Source organism: Atractosteus spatula, chromosome 8 (assembly GCF_055471065.1).
Source record: "Atractosteus spatula isolate fAtrSpa1 chromosome 8, fAtrSpa1.hap1, whole genome shotgun sequence".
Classification (NCBI taxonomy): Eukaryota; Metazoa; Chordata; class Actinopteri; order Semionotiformes; family Lepisosteidae; genus Atractosteus; species Atractosteus spatula.
This window is the reverse complement of record NC_142713.1, coordinates 19681785-19694111: the sequence shown is the minus strand read 5'-3', so window position 1 is coordinate 19694111 and position 12327 is coordinate 19681785. Positions and strand designations below refer to the sequence as shown.

At 42.1% G+C, this 12327-nt stretch overlaps 1 pseudogene; it reads left to right on the top strand.

The window, feature by feature from the left end:
* Nucleotides 1-9530: 9530 nt before the first annotated feature.
* LOC148829267 (uncharacterized) lies at nucleotides 9531-11884 on the top strand (annotated as a pseudogene).
* The last annotated feature ends 443 nt before the right edge of the window (nucleotides 11885-12327 follow it).

The window sequence follows — 12327 nt, the reverse complement described above, 5'->3', positions numbered from 1 at the left end:
AACCTGCTGCACTCTGTTCTTCATTTATCAAATGATTTCTGTGTTGTCAGAGTGTAACAGTCCCATGGGAAACAAAAGCCTTTTCTTAACTAATGTTAGTAAATTTAGACACGCAAGACCATATTATAAGGATATAACATTTTTTTTTACCAGGAATATTATTGGTGGAGTGTTTTATGCTTTCCCATTTTTATATCCTCTTTAATGGTTTATAAATGACATTTTCAAAATAGATTAATGTTATAAAAGAACTGCAGACATTTTCAGGAAACAAAATGAAACACCTGGAATAAATTAAATGCAATGTGTATGATGGTCCTTTAACTGATGCACCCAGACAACATCTAAACAAAGAGAAGCTGAAGCCATAAATCACAGTGACATGTTACAGCAAATACTAAAAATATAAAATAGAAACATTAAAATAAAAAATCTTTTCCTAATGTTTTGCCCAGTTAAGCTTCTTTACACCCTTAACAAAGTGTGAAGTGCAAAGTAAATAGGAAGGCATCTCTATTCACAGAACGTCTTGAGATAATATTTAACAAAATGTAGCCACTTTATTTGACTTTACAAATAACACAATAATCTGCTGTAAAGAAGACAGAAAGTGGTGTAATTCAATAAAATATATTGATTTTGCTCTACAGTTGTGGTAGCTGTATGGACTGCATAATACATTTATAAAGACAAGTAACAATTATTAGTTAGATCCCAGACTTCTGAATGGGTTTTATACATTACAATATATATATGGCAAACGCAATAGGGAATTTGCATCTAGTTTGCAAATAGTCATCAGAAGTACGGGATTGAGCTCAAGTAACCCTTTTAACTCACATTATAGTACCACCATGAGACCAGTTTATTTAGGTCTCCAGATGCAAGATTTTCTTCAGTTCCTTAGTTTTGTGAGTTAAGACAATGCCATTCCACACAGTGCACTAGAAGTGAAAAATAAGATGCTCAGAAAAATCAACTCTGAAAGAAATTAACTTCAAAATTGCTGTTGTTACCTGTACATGTTGATGCTGTTTCTGTGCAACCTCTGTGCTGGTCTGGTTATCTTACATTTGTCATATTTTGGCATGAGTATACCAAGATGTGTTTTTTTTTCTAGGTCAACTTTGGAATTGACTGTTTTTACTGTTAGAGCAAAAATCTGTGTTGTGTCTGCAAAGGGCAAAGAAATGAAAATTCATGGCTAATAAATTCCAGAACTTCATAAAATGATCAAATGTCAACTAGTGTTTTGGAATTTGAAAGCATTTCTAAATCAATATGAACTGAGAGTGTAGTGTTTCAACCTTTTCTCTCTATTAATACATTATTTGGCTCCATATGTTGTAGAGCTTATAGAAACACCATTGTCAACATAAGTATGCTCTGCCAAAAAAGCTACCAGAAAATCAATAATATTGGCTGCGGTTTAGGCAGAGTTTCAGTATTAGTTAAAGCCTGTGAGCAGCAAGCTGACCAAAATTGATTTTCTTGTTATTGTGCATGAAAGTTATAGACTACAACACTACAGCTCTTTTTAATAATCTGTCTTCTAAAACCAAAAAGAATCCTAAAAATCATTAATATAAAAGTTGTGTTTACCATTACAGTTATATACAATGCAATTAATGAAAATACTGTAATTTACAGCACAATCATTGTTTTGTCTTATATCCCATACATGTTCTAAATACTTCATATATGTACATGTATGATACAAAAAAATAATGTTAATTTGATGAGTATGTTCTGAGTTCTTAGCATGTGAGATGTTTCATTTTAATTATTCTATCGTTATTTTTTGGCATTATGATTTATAGGTACTGTATATGACCACTATATTGCAGTTTGAATCACTTGTCAGGTCTTGTCTTGTTTCATTTAAATGGCAAGTCTATTAAAACGAATGTGTAATCCTTCTGTCAAGCTTTTAATATGCTTAAACCATGATATTTGGACTGGGTTTGAAGTCATTATCAGTTTATCATTATCATGATCATTATTCAGTTTCTGTAATTATATGTAAGTGATAAGAGAGTACTGGAAATGTTTTACCTGTTGAAGGACCTAGAAATATTATGTCAGTCTGGGAGCAGAATGCCCACAAAGTGGTTTTGGCTTCATAGGCATATTTGACTAATGAAAACAGGGTGAGTAATTGGATTTGGCTCATCCCCATAAGTTAACCAACTGAAAGCTTAGCAGTTGAATTAAAAGGATAATTCATCTCAAATTTAAGTGGGAATCTGGGGCATTGTGTACATGAGAGCATAAATAGTTTGCTTGCTTGTGTAACTGTTGGGTTTGTGAAGTGGTGGTTGAAATTTCTGCATGCAAGGATGGGAACTGAAAAGACACAGATATTCCCTTTTAGCAGTTTATTTTAACAGTCACATTTCCACCTAACTTTGTTCTCTCTCCTTTCTCTCAAGGAAATGTATAAAATCTACTGTCAACCTATCTACAAACTGAAATAGAGAATTCTATATATAGTAACTTAAAAAGATTTTAAACTGCATAACTGAATTAACAGTAACACAGGACACACAGTAAGCTCACACTGGTTAAGTATCCTGGTTAAGTGCCACTTTAGTTTTGCTCAGTAGAGGCGACATACAGTTTCCTTCCATTTAATTGGTGAAGAAAGTTCCCCACTTCTGTACATGAACTGCTGGTGGGGAAAGACATTTGTGGGGGTGTTGCACTTCAGCAGACAATGAGAAGAATGATACTAGGTTGGGATGTCATTACTAATGAAATTCCTTGTACATTCTAATTATCACAGGCCTTTGTGTATGTTCTAACAATCACAGAAGTGCTATTGATACTTTAATTAATAGTAAAACTACAATTTGAAAACTGTTATTAGAAACTACTGTTCTGTTAATGTCACTCTCCACTTAATATACTGTATATAATCGAAGTGAAACCTCATTTCAATTGTTACAAAACAGACATTCAAACTCCTGATAGCACAAGGCATTTCCACTAAATGTTAATTAATTTTTATGTTACTAGATTTTAAAATTTATTGCAAACCTAATACACTACCCTTTTTTGGCCTTTGTAAATGGACACACATTGTACCAGAAACAAAAGTATTTTTTAGTCACAAATGTTAGTAAAGATAAGTAAGTTAAAAATAAAGATTTTCATCACACCAGTCAGAATTCTGATATTGAAAAGGGGATGTTATTTTGAGTTTGTCTTGTTGAACAAGATTAAATGGTAATACTTTGAAGTAAAGTTCTCTTCTGACTAAATATCAAAGGAATGGCATCCATAATCAAGTGTTCAGTTCAATGATTAGATTTAGCAGTAACCCTGACTTTCACTGTAACACTACAGTAGCTCTAATACTGGGGATATGTTTAAAAATTCTTTGGTAAAATCTACAATTTTGCGGTTTCAAAATATGCTGAAAGAGAGCAAATGTAAGACATGTAACAATAAAATATTTAAGTTTGCGAGGCAATTTATTAAGTATCTTAATGTGTTCTTGTTTGAAAAAACATTAACAAATAACTGTTGCTTGAAATCACAAAATAAATGTAGATAGGAAGGTAAAGTATACTGTTATGCATTGCATAATAATAGACAACAACTTAACATTGCTGTTACATCTAGCATAAGAAAACTGGATAATTTACAATCTGATAACCTCTCACCAGGTACAATGTGTCAGAAATAATAATGGCACATGTGTCCCTTTCACTTTATATCATGAAAGGGAAATGGCTGAGTATTAAATTAATGTCACTCAGATGTTCATCAAGCATGAAACTGGCAACAAACCTCAGGCTGATGAAAGACCAAGTTCTATATTGAATAATATTGGTGTAAAACAGGCAGAGGTGTTACAGGTGCTAGAAACACTCAAACAAATCTCTGTCCAATTGATAGTAATGGATAGAGGATCATCTGTATTGCAATATTAAAATTAGATTTAAGTGTTAACTAACTTGTATACAAACAGGCCATATGATATGGCATACAGTATTAAGTTATTCAGAAAGATTCTTCATAAAACATGAAACCTCAAAATACAAGTGGCAGATAGTCAAGGTGGTAGAACATTCTTCCAAACCAAGGGAGGCCATTCGACCCATCTGGCCCATTTGGTAGTTAATTGATTAAGGATCTCATCCAAATGTTTCTTGAAAAAGTTAAGGAATCAACTTCAATACATGGTTATGTAGCTTGTTCTATACTCCCACAACCGTTTGGATAAAGAAGTGATTTCTGTTTTAAATGCACTACAGGTGTGTCCACTTTATGTACCCCGGTTCACCCTTCATTTTTTATTCTGATTAAGTTAACTAAGTTGACATTGTCAGTACCTTTGAAGATTTTAAATACTTGCATCAGGTCACCTTGTAGGCTTCTCTGTTGAAGGCTACAAATATCGATTCTTCTTCTTCATAATATTACTAATTCCTTTTCGGGACACTCCACTCAAAGGGCTTTACAGGTAATGGGAACTCCCCTTGATTATAATAATAATTGCTTACACTTATACAGTGCTTTTCTGGACACTCCACTCAAAGCGCTTTACAAATTTTTTTGCAATATTCCCTTCCATGTCTTTCCTGATCTATCTATTATCCTTTTTTTATCTATGCTGCAGTTAATTATACTGCTTTTCTTTAACTGGATCTTGTTATTTTTTGATCATTTACTCATTGCACATGTCTTTGGACTGAGAACTAGTTAATGGATAGCAAACAGAAATTTTAGATAAGATGTGAATGTTCAGATTAGAGGATGTAATTGAAGGTAAAGTAAAGGTACTATGGTATTATGACCACAGGTATTCATAACTTACATCAGTAATTTAAATTGTGGTGTTTTTAGTAAACTAGAAAACATTAAATCAAAATAGGAGGATAACCGAACTGTAACAGAGATTTGTCTCTTAGCTGTCTTGGATGGTTGGCTCTGAGAAAAAGAATAGATATTCTCATGAGACAGTGAGCATAAAGATTTGCTGTGGCTGTGTTCAATCATTCTCTCTATAAAAAGGTTCCGCACACTTGTGCATGTGGCAAAAAAACTAAACTATAAATATGGTAAATACAGTAAAAACTGTAAAAACGACAGTAAAAACTGTAAATATGGTAAATAAAGCTGGGAAAACACTGACCTTGAAGAAGCTGCTTAGATGTTTACAGTATGTGTAACATTATGTTAACATCTTCTCAACAATGTAAAATAGCAACAAAACAAGCTAATATTTTTAGGATATAAAATTGAAAATGAAATAATTAAATCAAGAGATATTGTGCTCCAATTTTAAAATGCAATATCAAGGCGTAAAAAGCAACAAGAAAGAAATGCAGTTAAAACTGAGACCAGCAGGTATTTTTTTACAGAGTGGTTTGTGGAACAAGCTACTGTACTTAGCCTTGCTGTCAAACCAGCTTCTTTTCAAAGAACAGCTGAATGAGATTTGCAGAATACCAATTAGGTGCTCAGAACCAAACAAGTTCGGTTTCCCAAATGATTTCCTCTTATTTGTTATTTAACAGGTTAATTATTTTAATGGAAAATGGCTCTGATCAGAAATGACCATAACATCACACATTATTCGGTCTTCCTATGTGTTTGCAGTTTCATTAGCATTTCTAATTTCCTACATAATTTAATTTAATGTTGTTTGAACATGTGCTATAAGAAAATCAAGCAGCTTTAATTAAAATTTTGAAAATTAATTAGTTTCGGAATTACTAAGCATTGCTAAAGATTTGAAATGTATATGACACTATCTGTACAGCAAGGTCTGTCTTCCTTATCTTAAAATATCCAGATTGCCAGGTCTATTTATATCAAAAGTCACAAGTATTAATATTATCAGAATCAGAATCACTTTTACTCCCCTAGAACATTTCATATACAAGGAATTTACTCAGGTATACAGTACTTGGTGCTGAAACAATATTCCAGTGAATATACACTACACACAAAAAAGACTAACAGACATCATCAAGGCAGTACTCATAAAACACTAATTTGTGTTTTGATTTGGTTCATCAAAAAGAAAACTCTAGGAGGTTGTTCAAATAACGGGTCGTTCTGGTTTTAATATGCCGGTAATTGTCACGTTCGTAAACCTCTCCTCTTAAGGACGATCCAGCCCTTCCTTGTTCTTTACTCATCCCCCGCACCTGCTCCCTGTTTCAGCCCCCTTTTCAGTTCCCCTTAAAAGCCAGACACCTACTCTGTTCCGGGCTCTGTATTGGTTTCCATACCAGGTGAGTCCGGGACCTGGAAGTGTCTGGTCCCGTCAAGCTTTTAAGTTCTTGACTCCCGCATGCTTTTTCCCCCTGGTTTCCTCACTCTACACCTGATCGTGTCGTCTGCATAGGGTCCTGAAAGAATGCTTTCGTTACAGTAATGTCTTCCTGAGAGAAGATTAAGAAACATGTAGTAAACACGGTGGGAGGGGTCTTTGCTCTGGAATTGTACAAAATATCATCCACCTTCTCTGTAGAGTGAACATCACATTGTACAGTACAAAACCAAACGGTTATAGAGATAGTCAGAACCCTCTCAATAATGGCCCTGTAAAACTGAATCAGAATTGTTTGAGAGATACCAAAATTTTTCAGTTGGTGCAAAATGTTCCTGTGGCTTCTTTGTGATACAGATGATTTTCATGTCCCATTTAAGGGTATTAGAGATCATAATTCCCATAAAGTTCAAGGACTCCGCCTCACTGATAGCCACATTATTGATTCTCAGGGAGAGACATTTTGGAGAATGTTTCCAGAAATCAACTACCATTTACACTATTTTAAGGGTATAAAATGGTACTGTATGTCACGTGAGACTAACTGACTCTCCTCCCTCCTGTACATGGTTTCATCATCATCACTATACAAAACAAAACCGCATATGCATCTGATCCACATAACTCTATTTTATTTTTACAATACACAATACACGCATACACAAGCAGCCTCAAACCTTGTCATATGTTTTACTGAGAGAAGGCTGAGAGCAAAATTTGTTCTGTTAGATCTGCTGTTGTAAGTGATATGTAATTTAGTGTGAATGGGTATTAAATTTAGTATTTTGCACTGTTCATAGACACTCAGCAAACTAATGGAGTTTTTAATGAACGTTCGGGAGGAATGAAAGCAGCCGAGCTCATTTGACACAGCTGCCGCAATTCCCACTAATCCTGACGTAAGCAACCGGTCTCCATATATATCAAATGTCACCCTCTCCTCTTCCTCGTTCGTTTTCCGCATGGTTCGTTTTCACCTAGCTCGAATCCGTGCTCCCTTCCTATGGATCTGCAAATTCGCTGCTCCGATGAAGACCTTTTCTGCAGCACAGGAGACTCTCCTACTCCTCTCGTCCAGCCTTCCCCCCCCGCTCCACTCACCTCCGTCTCATCGCCTCCTTCACCCGCCGTGCCACATCAGCGCCGCTCATCTCCCAGCCAGTCCTCACAAGATTCAACTCCTCGCCGAAGACTGCGTTCCGCCGTCGTAGTCCCTCTCTCACCACAAACCCAGCCTTCCCGTCCCTCCACGGCAAAGTCTCCAAATAACCCCCGCTTCTCTCGAGGACGTCCCAGCCGCCGCGCTTCACGCACATCGGCCCCCCCTTCTCCTGGATCGTCCCTTGCGATCTCCAACTGGACCGTAGCAAGCCTCCAGAGGATACTTCGAAAACACGGAGTCCGTTTTAAAAGAAACGCTTCCAAAAAAGCCCTGTTTTCCCTGTACTTAACCGCAGTCTACACAAAGGAAACATCAGCCACACAGCTTCTCCCGGCGCCCTCCGATGACATCACCCGTGCCGCCGCCTTTCATCCCAACGTGAGGACCCCGAGGCCGTCCGCGCCTCTGCCTGTCGCGTCTTCCGTCTTGTCTTGTCCTGATATGTCTGTGTCTCTTCCCCAACCAATCCATTCCTCTGCCGAACAACCGCACCTAGCCTCTTCCACCCAGCCTCTTTCCCTAAACTCCTTGCTGCCGGGTCTAAGGCCCCAGGCTCACGCCCCTCCCCAACCCCCTTCTCTGCTTAATCTAATTTCTGCACTCTCTTCTGTCTCTACCTCCACGGCCCAACACGGCCCAAGCTCCGCCAGCTTGGTGCCTTCGGCCCCGGTTTCTTTTCTTTCGGCCCCTGCTGCGGTTTCCACGGCCCAAAGGCCATCTAGTAAACAACCCGCAGCCCAGCCAGCAGGCGGCTCCTACCCTCCCCCACCCCCTGGCGTCCAAGACGACCCGGCAGCCCCCTCAGTCCTTCACGCAGCCTTCGCCCCTGCTTCAATTCCTCCTCAACAGCTTTCGGCTTCCATATCCCAAGCCAATGAGCTTCAGGCCCCAGATCTGTCTAACCCCTCCTACCACAATCTGCTTTCCTCTCTTCTTCCCTCCTCATCCTCTCCCATCCCCGGTGTCCAACACGGCATCAATCATCCCATGCCTTCGGCCCCGGATTCCAATCTCCCCTTTACTAAGGACTTTTCTCTCCGAACAGCCGTTCCTCTCCCAGCTCCTCCTAACGCACTAAAGTTTAGTCCTCCTCCCATTTCCTTCTCACTCCGGCAGCAAATTCTACGAGGTGCGGATGTCAATCTAGCTCACCTTCTCTCTTCCTCCAGTTACAACTCCGATTCCAGAACAGTCGACTGCGGCTCGATTTCTGTCACTCTCAAATCTTCCGACCCTCACCCCGCTTCAGTCCTTCGAATTTCCGACTTCTGCTTGGCTTTCAGCATTTTTCGCGACATCTTGTGCTCCGCCTTTCCTGAACGTCGTCAGGAACTCGACGATTACATGCACATCATCCTCGATCTATCCGTCCGTTTCGAGGGCTCCCTGTTCTACGAATACCACAAGCAGTTCTCGGCCAAGGCCGCTGCCCGCCTACTCCAATGGAACCAGCGCACCTACTGGGGAGCCCTCGACATTGAGCTTTATTGCCGCACTTTCGCCGGCATCAGAGCTCTTTCCTGCGATTTCTGTTCCTCTCGGACACATTCATCAAATCTTTGTCCAAATACAGTCCACAAGCCCAACCCCGACTCTGCCCCTTCTCCCCCTCAGCATCAATTCTCCCGCCAGGTCTTCTTCAAACCTTCCCGGTCCAGAGACGTTCGTGGTCGCCCCATCGTGATGATCAGAGGTCAACAAATTTGCAACAACTTCAATTCCTCGACATGCACCTCTTCCCTCTGTCGTTTCCTCCACATTTGCAGCTTCTGCGGCGAAGCTCATGCTCGCTCCGCCTGCCCCCGCCGGCCTTTCCATGCTCGCTCCACCTTCAGCGTTCCCAAATGACTACTGGCGTTTTTGTCTACCCCAATCGATATCCCCGCTCTTGCTTCCGAACTGCTCCGTCACCCCGACCCCTCTTCCACCCACATCTTACTTGACGGCCTTTCCTTCGGATTCTCACCAGGCCTGTGCACACTTCCTTCTTCCCCCGTCTTTTGCAAAAATTTGCAATCTGCCACCGCCAATCCCCAGTCCGTCGATTCCTTGTTAGCATCTGAAGTCGAGAACGGTTTCATGATCGGCCCACTCGACTCTCCCCCATTCCCCGTATGCCGCATCAATCCCATCGGTATAGCGGTCCGTAAGTATTCCGGTAAAAAACGCCTTATAATCGACTTGTCAGCTCCCCATAACTCCCGCGTGCCAAGTCTCAATAGCCTCATTCCCAGTTCAGACATCTCCCTCCACTACGCCACAATCGACCATGCCATTTCTCTCATCAAAATCGCAGGTCCGGGCGCCTGGCTCGCTAAGGCCGACATCTCCAGTGCCTTTAAAGTCATGCCTCTCGATCCAGACTTCTGGCACCTCTTTGGAGTTCATTGGCGTAACAAGTTCTTCTTCGCAGTCCGCCTTGCTTTCGGATGCAGGAGTAGCCCAAAAATTTTCGATACCTTAGCCGAAGCGCTCTGCTGGATCCTCTTAAATAACTATAGGCTTCCTTTTCTCGTCCACCTTCTCGACGATTTCCTTACCATAGATTTTCCTCACGCCCCACCCGCAAGAGCCTCTTCCACACTTGCTTCCGTTTTCGGGAAACTAGGGGTACCTCTCGCCACAGACAAAACAACCGGTCCTTCCCATATAATCCAATTCCTCGGGATCACCCTCAATTCCATCAATTTCTCTGCCTCCCTGCCTCGCGACAAGATCGACAGGATCCAGACGTACATCTCTACCTATTCTTCCGCCAAATCTTGCACGAAGAGGGATCTTCTCTCTCTGCTCGGCCACCTCAATTACGCCATGCGTATCATCCCCCAAGGACGGTCATTCATCTCCTACCTTCTCGACCTCGCCTCTTCCGTGCCCTCTCTTTACCACCACGTAAGCCTTTCAGCCGACTGCTAATCCGAGCTCAGACTCTGGCAGCTTTTCTTGGCCAACTGGAATGGCATATCTCTCTTCTACGATGACCTCCTCTCCGATGCCGAGGATATCCAGCTTTTCACGGACGCAGCCCCCTCAGTCGGTTTCGGAGGCTATTACAAAGGCCAGTGGTTTGCGGCCCCTTGGCCTCCTGAGCTCTCTTCGATCCCTCTCGCCGACCAGTCATCGGCCCTGTTCGAAATATTTCCAATTGTCGTTGCAGCTTCTCTTTGGGGCCACAATTGGAAACAAAAATCCGTCCTTATCCATTCGGACAACTACGCAGTAGTCCATATAATCAACAAAGGAAGGTCTTCATCCCGATCTATCATGAAATTTCTCCGCCGCCTTAAATGGACTTCTCTCACACATCAATTCGTCCTCGTAGCTGCTCACATTCCAGGTCACCTTAATGAGATAGCTGACTCTCTCTCTCGCTTTCAATTTCAGAAATTCAGGAACTTGGCACCAGATGCAAGACCGAACCCATGCACAGTACCTCCCTATTCGGAACTCACGTTCCTCTGAATCATCCTTTCCATCACTACGTCCAGCTGGCCCAGCAAACTATCCTCTTAGGGATTGCCCCTCGAACTCTCAGCTCTTACTGGACCGCCTGGAAGGGCTTCCAATCCTTCCACCTCTCCACGAACATAAAATTCCCTTCTTTCGATATTCTCACTGTATCATCCTTCGTTTGCTATTGTAGAAACTCACTCAAGGTACGAGCATCCACCACCAAAGTATACCTGTGCGGCATCCACTTCTTCCATAAACTCCTTTTCGGCACAACCTTTCCCTCCCTTATCCACCCTCAAATTAGTCTCCTGCTTAAAGGCTTTCAGCGGCTCGAAAAACCACTTCCGAACCAACGCGCACCACTTACTTCGGACATCCTCGAATCCTGCATCTACATTCTCAGGTCGGGTTACCACTCACCCTGGGTCGACCGCACTCTTGAATCTTTATTCTTGTTAGCCTTCTTTGGCTTCCTAAGGTGCTCCGAAATTACCGCTGCTTCCACATCCTTCGATCCTTCTTCTCAACCCTGCTTATCCGACATCTCCATCTTATCTTCCGATACACTGACCTTCTATCTCAAGAAAAGCAAAACCGACCAACTCGGGTCTGGCACTCTCATCTATTATTTCAAACTCTGTTCATATGTAAGCCCATACGAGCCTCTATCCCATTACGCACGTCTTCGCACCGCTGCCGGAGCCTTGCCTACTGACCCTCTGTTCGTAAACGAGAAGGGCCGTATCGTGACCCGCAACTGGTTCCTCTCTCACCTCTACGACATCCTTCTAACCGCCGGATACCCCCCTGAACGATTCTCTGGGCACTCCTTCAGATCAGGGGCCGCGTCCTCTGCCGCTCGCCAAGGCATACCCGAGTATCTCATCAAGCAACTCGGCCGTTGGTCCTCCGAGGCTTATCATGCATACATCAAAACTAACCCCAGTACCCTCAAGCAGGCACTTTCTCTCCTGGGCTGAATTAGTTTAACAATCATTTGGTTTTGTTTTTGTTTTTCTGCACTGGTGACTGGGGGTCCCGCTTGGTTCTTTTGGGGGGTCCTATCCTCCCCGTCCAACGGCCGGGAGGTCGGCCCTCAGCCAAGCGGGTTACGCCAAATCTCCACATCTCAATAAATGATTCTAAATTCTCCCAAGCTTTCGGCTGCCATCATTCCTCGTGAAATGGAGTTTTTAATGAAAGTTCGGGAGGAATGAAAGCAGCCGAGCTCATTCGACACAGCTGCCGCAATTCCCACTAATCCTGACGTAAGCAACCGGTCTCCATATATATCAAATGTCACCCTCTCCTCTTCCTCGTTCGTTTTCCGCATCCCTCCTCCACCCCCTCTCCACCTTTGCAGCTACCCCATTGGTCGCATGGGGGTCCTATCCTCCCCGTCCAACGGCCGGGAGGTCGGCCC